Genomic DNA, 6,795 nt, shown 5'->3' with positions numbered 1-6,795 from the left:
AAAGGCTATTCATAACCTAGTTGTTAAGATTCTTAAAAAGAATTGAATCTGAAAACTCTTGTAACTAAATAAAAAAGAATATTTCTAGTTTAAAAAGCAGTGACATTAATCAAGATGTGTTGTATTCATAAACTGCTTTGAACAACTACTTAAAGATAATAATAATAATAATTAGTAGTAATAATAATAGTAAAAGGCCTAGGGGGAGACAGGCTTCCTGCAGCCTAAGAGGGTAAATTTTCTGGAACTACTGCCAGACACTTTTCCTTCTGTTTGTTCAAAATTGCAATGTGTGTTTTCTGAACATAATATACATATGATCATGAAGCCTGAAAAAAAATTAACATGGCAAAAACTGCAATACTGACCCACAAAAATTGAAAATGCAATACTCATCAAAATCCCAACAATATTCTTCAATTCAGTAGAGAAAACATTTCAACTTTAGTATGGAACTACTAAATTACAGATGAAACAGAAGACTTAGAAATGAACTCATGGGCCTATATTCATCTTACACACACACACACACACACACACACACACACACACACACACACACACACACACACACATAATGGAATTCTATTCACTCATCTGAAAAGATGACTTTTCACTAGTCTTAAGGAAAATGAAAGGTTGGGGAAAATGATACTAAGAGAAAAGAGAAAGGAATGCAGACTCCGAGCAATATAGGTTTCATGGATTCATTCATAGTAGCTAGAAGGTGCCCACAAATCTACAAGTAAACAAGACAGATTATTCCTCGTCCCAGATAGAATGACGTTTATCAAGAAACTAACAATAGTAAATGCTGGCATGGATGTAGCCAATTGGGAACTCTATTACACTGTTGGTGGGAAATTAAACTTGTTCAACCACTGTGGAATGCAGTACTGAGTTTCCTGAAAAGACTAAACAGAGATCTCTTTTAAGACTCAGTAATTCCCCTCATGGGCAGTAATCCAACAAGCTCACATGAAAGCTACCAGCATAACCATGTTCAGGGCCCAGGCCCAGAGTTTAAGGACTGGAAAAAATGTTACCATAGTTGTTTTTTTTCCCCCAAATATGAACCATTTGCCATAAGATACCAAAACATGCCGGGTGCTAGTGACTCAGGCCAGTAATCATAGCTACTCAGGGGACTAAGATCTGAGAATCACTGTTCAAAGCCAGCGTTGGCAGGAATGTCTGTGAGCCTCTCATCTCAAATAAACTGCTAGAAAACCGGACGTGGCACTGTGGCTCAAGCAGGAGAACACTCGCCTTGTCTTGTAGTTGACAACGACAGAGCCCAAGCCCAGAGTTCAAGTCGCATGATGGACAGAAAAAAAAAAAAAAGATACCAAATCATTCTATTAGCAGTAGCTAGGTTAGGACTTAAATTTAGTGGGTGATAAAATGGCTTCTTTGTTGAATGATAGGAAAAGATGTAGGCAATCCAAGAAAAGGGAGATTTTTCGTTGTTGTTGGTCGAGGGGTTTGAAGTCTGGGCTTGGACACTGTCCCTGAGCTCTTCAACTCAAGGTGAGTGATCTACTTCTTGAGCCACAATGCCACTTCTGGTTTTCTGGTGGTTAACTGGACATAAGGGTCTCACAGACTTTCCTGCCCAGGCTGGCTTTGAATAGCAGTCCTCAGATCTCAGCTTCCTGAGTAGCTAGGATTACAGATGTAAGCCACTGTCACCAGGCTAAAAATGGAGATTTTTTAGAAAAGAAAATCCACTTCTTCACCTGTGTCAAAACCTCAGATATCACTATTAGAACATTTCATCCTCAAGTCATTTTTTCAGATATCTGTTAATTTTCTCTTTTCCTTCATGTGGGAATACTGCGGTCAATATCATTTCAGCTGTGGTACTGGATCAATTGTATGGTAATTGCTAGCATCTAAATCAAGAACTGTTACAGAAAAAGAAATGAAACCCTCATTTGGAATAATTGTTTTCTCTTTTTATTACAAATCAGTGATTGATTACTTCCTAGTGTGATATTGGACGTCCAAACAGAGTGATGGCATTTTATTTCTCTTCAGCCTTCTCTCACATGTGGTCAAATATTTAAGAATACAAATATTTCCATTGATAATTCAATAGCTGACCTCTAAGAAAATGTGCATTTCTGGACTTTGCTCTCTTGTCCTTACATGTGCAGGGTTTCAATGATTTGTATGTTCTACAAGGAATTCTATTTTCCAATCTTTGTGTGACCAATTTTAGTCTCTCTGATCAGTCTTTCTGACTCTTTCTCTGGAGTCTCATTTCAGTCTGCCTCATAATATTAGTTATTAGCTAAATAATGTACAGAGGAGTCACATTTGCGTGAGCAAGGTAATGAGCAAGGTAAAAAAAAATTGTTACCTCCTCCTTTATTTTTCCCCTACCATCCTTTCCCTCCCAGCTCCATAAGTACACAACCCTCCTCCCTTACCCCACCTAAATTGTAAAGTTCATTTTTCAACATAGTGTCTTGTGTATCTCATGGTTACAATGTGTCAACCTGTACCCCTATTTAAGCATTTTGTTTTCTTTCTTTCCCCTCCACAAATTAGAGGAGCGTATATAGAAGATGTAGGCGCACCAACTTCAAATACAGTGAAAACAGGAGTTATAGCAGGAGACAGGAACATATAAAGAAACAAAAAAATCACATCGCACATTATACGTATGTTAGAAACAATAGCAAGAAAGAAAAAACCACTTGTGTCCCTATCTTGGGGTTCATGTCCCTTAACATCATCCTATCTCGTCATATGCAGATAGCTTTTGACCTTTTCTTCTTAACCCAGACAAATATTAGTTATTGAAAATTATGGAAACCATGGGACCAATGTTAATTTGGACGTGGCTTACTTCACTTAATATAAGTTTTTCCAAAACTTTCCAGTTACTAACAAATGGGGCAACGTTATTCTTTCTGATGGAGGCATAGAATTCCATTGTGTATATATACCACATTTTCTTGATCCATTCATCTGCTAAGGTATTGGGGTTGGTTCCATATATTAGCTATCTTAAAGAATGCAGCAATAAACATAGTTGTGCTGGTAGCTTTAGTATGGTCTTGTTTGTGATCATTTGGGTAAATGTCCCAAAGTGGGATTGCTGGGTCATAGGGGAGCTCTATGTGGAGTTTTTTGAGGAACCTCCATACTACTTTCCAAAGTGGTTGAACAAGTTTTGTACTCCCACCAAGAATGCAGTATGGTTCCCTGGTGGCCACATCCCCTCCAGCATCTGTTGTAAAAGTATGGAATGCTTCAGAAATTTGTCTGTCATCCTTGTACATGAGCCACGCTAATCTTCTCTGAAATGTTCCAATGTTTCTGCTATGCATTTCATTTTGTACTCCTGAACTTGGCGAGTGATTTTAGGTGTGTCTACAACAGTAGAATCAGCATAAATCAAGCCAGCATTTCTTCATTGAAGATACAAGGAAAGGACACAGGTTGCCACATTGTAACAATGAAATATACAAGACACTCTATGGGAGGGGTGAAGCGACATGTTGGGGAGGTATGAAGGGGCGGAATGGTAGGGGAAAGACAAAGGAGGGGGTAACAATGCTCAATAAGAAATGGACTAATTACCTTACTTACGTAACTGTAACCCCTCTGCACAGGGACTTTACAATAAAAATATAAATTGAAAAGATACAAGGAAAACTTCTGTACTTATAGGAAGTTGTATTTGTTACACAATATCAGCAAGGTATTGGTTTTAGGACCACAAGCATATTAAAATTTTGGATGCTCTAATTCTCTACATAATGTAAACACAGTATATTATTTCCATTAGAATCTGCCCACAACCTAGTGCAGGGTAATTGCTAAGAAAATTTTTACTACATTCTATGTTTGTAATGAAAAATAAAATTATATGCACTATTGACTGATACCATTTTTTTCAGATAATTTATTTATTGTGAAAATATCGTACAGAGGGGATTTTATTACATGGGCAAGGTAATGAATATACATACATATATGTATATTCATATATATACATATATACATACATATATACATATACATATATATATATATAATGTTTTAAAATCAAAATATTTTACATCCTTTTTAAAAATTTTTTATCATGAAAATACCATACAGAGTTGTTACAATTACAGAGGAAAGGTAATGAGTACATTTTTATCAAGCATTATTGCTTCCCCCTTGGTTTCCCCTTCCCTTCATATCTTCCACCACCCCCCAGCCCCTCCCCGACCTGCCCAAAGTTGTAAAGTTCGAATTTCTGCATAACGACTTGTACATCTCATGACTGCAATGGGTCCACCGGTATCCCTATTTGCTTTTGCCCTTCCCATCCACAAACTATATCAATATCAAATACAATGAAAGCCGGGGTTATACCGTGGGGGAGGGACATAGAACACAAAAAAGCAATCATCTTTTGAATATGTTTGAAACAAATGCAAGAAGGAAAAAAATACGAATATCTATATTGGGGTTCATTTCACGTAAAATCAACTTATCTGACCTTTTCTGCTTGTTTCAGACATACACTAGTTATTGCAAATAAGGGAAACCATGGGACCTATGTTTCTTTGGGCCTGGCTTTCTTCACTTAATATACTTTTTTCCAAGTATTTCCAGTTCTTAACAAATGGGTCAATGTCATCCTTTCTGATGGAGGCATAGAATTAATTCCATTGTGTATATATACCACATTTTCTTAATCCATTCATCTGCGGAGGGGCATCTGGATTGGTTCCACATCATAGCTCTCTTAAAGAATGCTGCAATAAACAGTTATGTTGGTAGCTTTAGTATAGTCTTGTTTGTTACCATTTGGGTAAATGCCAAAAATTGGGATTGCTGGGTCATGGGGGAGATCAATGTGAAGTCATTAGAGGAACCTCCATACTTCAATAGATACAATCTATTCAACATCAAACAACTATGTACTAATGGGTTAAGAACAGAAAAGAAGAATTTTGCAAACGAGAAGTTATTAGGTTTAGAGAGAAATGTGGGGAAAAGTAGGATTAGAGGGATGTGGTAGGTAAAAAGAGAGTGTATTTGACCAAGTTCTAATTTCAGAGAGGGAAATAGCTTGGGCAGAATTATTTGAGAGACTTAAAAAAACAAGAGAAAATGGAAAAACAAAAATTTAAATACAAAAAGTGAAACACAAAAATTATGATTAAAAGTTCTTAAAATTATAAAGGTAGAAGGAGATAATACTACTTTTAAAGAATTTAAGCCTAAGAGGTTTTGAATTGAGTAATAAATTTCTGGGTTAAATATGTACACAGGGGAGATAAAGTCTAATAATCGATGACAGGTATGTATCTGAGGATGAGCAAAACAGCAATTCAGTCACCCAAAAAGAAGAAAGGGAAGAAAAAAATGAAAAAGAAAAAAAAAGAAGAGAAAAAGAAAAAAGAAAAAAATGACCAAAAACTCAGTAGAGATTAAAACACACACAGACACACACAGACACACAGACACACACACAGACACACACACACACACACACACACACACACGCACACACACATACCTAAAATAAAAATTATGCGAGGACAAAAAAGATTAATAGAAAACAATTTTTAAAATATAATTTTAAAACTTTTAAAAATTAAAAATTAAAAAAGGTATAAAAAAGAGTTCTTTGATTGGGGAGGGGGGGGGGCTGCGTGCATGGGAAGATCTTTTATCTCCCTTGTGTCCTAACGAATCTCTTTGTGGAGTCTCAGGTCTGCTTGTGGTTACTGTCTGGTCTGTCTTGATTGGTTACTTAAGTCAGTTTGTTTGAGCAGGCAGAAAAATGCTCTGCTTTACCCAGGATTTTGTGATCCTCCTCCTCGCTAGTTCAGTGGGAGAGAGATCTGCTTTGATTATCACAAAAGAAGGAGATGGCAAAGAAGGAGATGGCTGTTTCTTCTAGTTTGGAGATGGTGTGATGAGGCTAGGTTCTGGGTAGAGTTGAGGCCTTTCACCAAACAGTAGCTTTTCCCTGAGGGGATAGCTTCTGATATACTCACAAAGCCCAGCCTACAGCCATTCTCAGGGTTTATGTATACTGAATTTCAATTGTTTTTCTAGGCTGCTGTAGGGAGGGGCAGCCTCTGGCTCTGTTTACCCAGAAGAATTCCACACCTGTAGGGGACGAGGATCCTCTGCTTGGGCTTGGTGACTTTCCCTTGGGTGGAGCTACGCCTGGAATGTCAGGTCAGGTTCCTGTGACCTGCTAAATGACTCCAGTTTTCTTCCAAGGCCTGAGTTGTTGGTAGCTCCTCAGCCAGGCCTCTGTCAGTATCAAAAATGGAGATCTCTGCTGCTGGGGGTGGGGAGAGGTGGACTTCCCTCCTTTGCTTCCTGAGAAGGAGTGAGGATGTCAGGGTTCTACTCACGCTGGAGTGTTGGTTCCGTGGTCATCTTTAGTCTGTGATCTGCAGGATGAAGATATTTGCTCCTTGTCAGTTCTTGCTGGTGTTGAGTAGAATCCACTAGCTCTCTGGTTCTGGTGCCTCTGTCCCGGACTCTCTGTGTTTATGTAGTGTGGCTATGGCCGCCACCACCACCGCCTTGGCACAGCTGCAAGCAAGTGCTCAGGTCTGTCTCATTGACTCAATTTTTACTCTCTGGCCAAACTCTCTGTACAGTGATAGCACACTTGGTGTGATTCTTTAGGCTAAGACTGTTCACTGGAACACTAAACTGCTATCTATACGAAAAATTGACAACTTCCAGCTTCATTTCCACAGTCTTCATTCAACATTCATGAGTATATTTCTTATCAAGCATTGTTGCCTGCTCCTTTGT

At 38.1% G+C, this 6,795-nt stretch overlaps 1 non-coding gene across 1 annotated transcript; it reads right to left on the bottom strand.

Moving 5' to 3' along the window:
- Positions 1 to 3,248: 3,248 nt before the first annotated feature.
- On the bottom strand, positions 3,249 to 3,352 carry LOC138803567 (U6 spliceosomal RNA). Its single transcript, XR_011364973.1, has one exon. It is a non-coding gene; the product is annotated as a U6 spliceosomal RNA (small nuclear RNA).
- Between the last annotated feature and the right edge of the window lie 3,443 nt (positions 3,353 to 6,795).

The sequence above is a fragment of the Dipodomys merriami genome, unplaced genomic scaffold (assembly GCF_024711535.1).
Source record: "Dipodomys merriami isolate MVZ:Mamm:240054 unplaced genomic scaffold, mDipMer1.0.p SCAF_340, whole genome shotgun sequence".
NCBI classification, from domain to species: Eukaryota; Metazoa; Chordata; class Mammalia; order Rodentia; family Heteromyidae; genus Dipodomys; species Dipodomys merriami.
The sequence above is the reverse complement of the archived record's forward strand: the minus strand, read 5'-3'. Positions and strand labels throughout refer to the sequence as shown.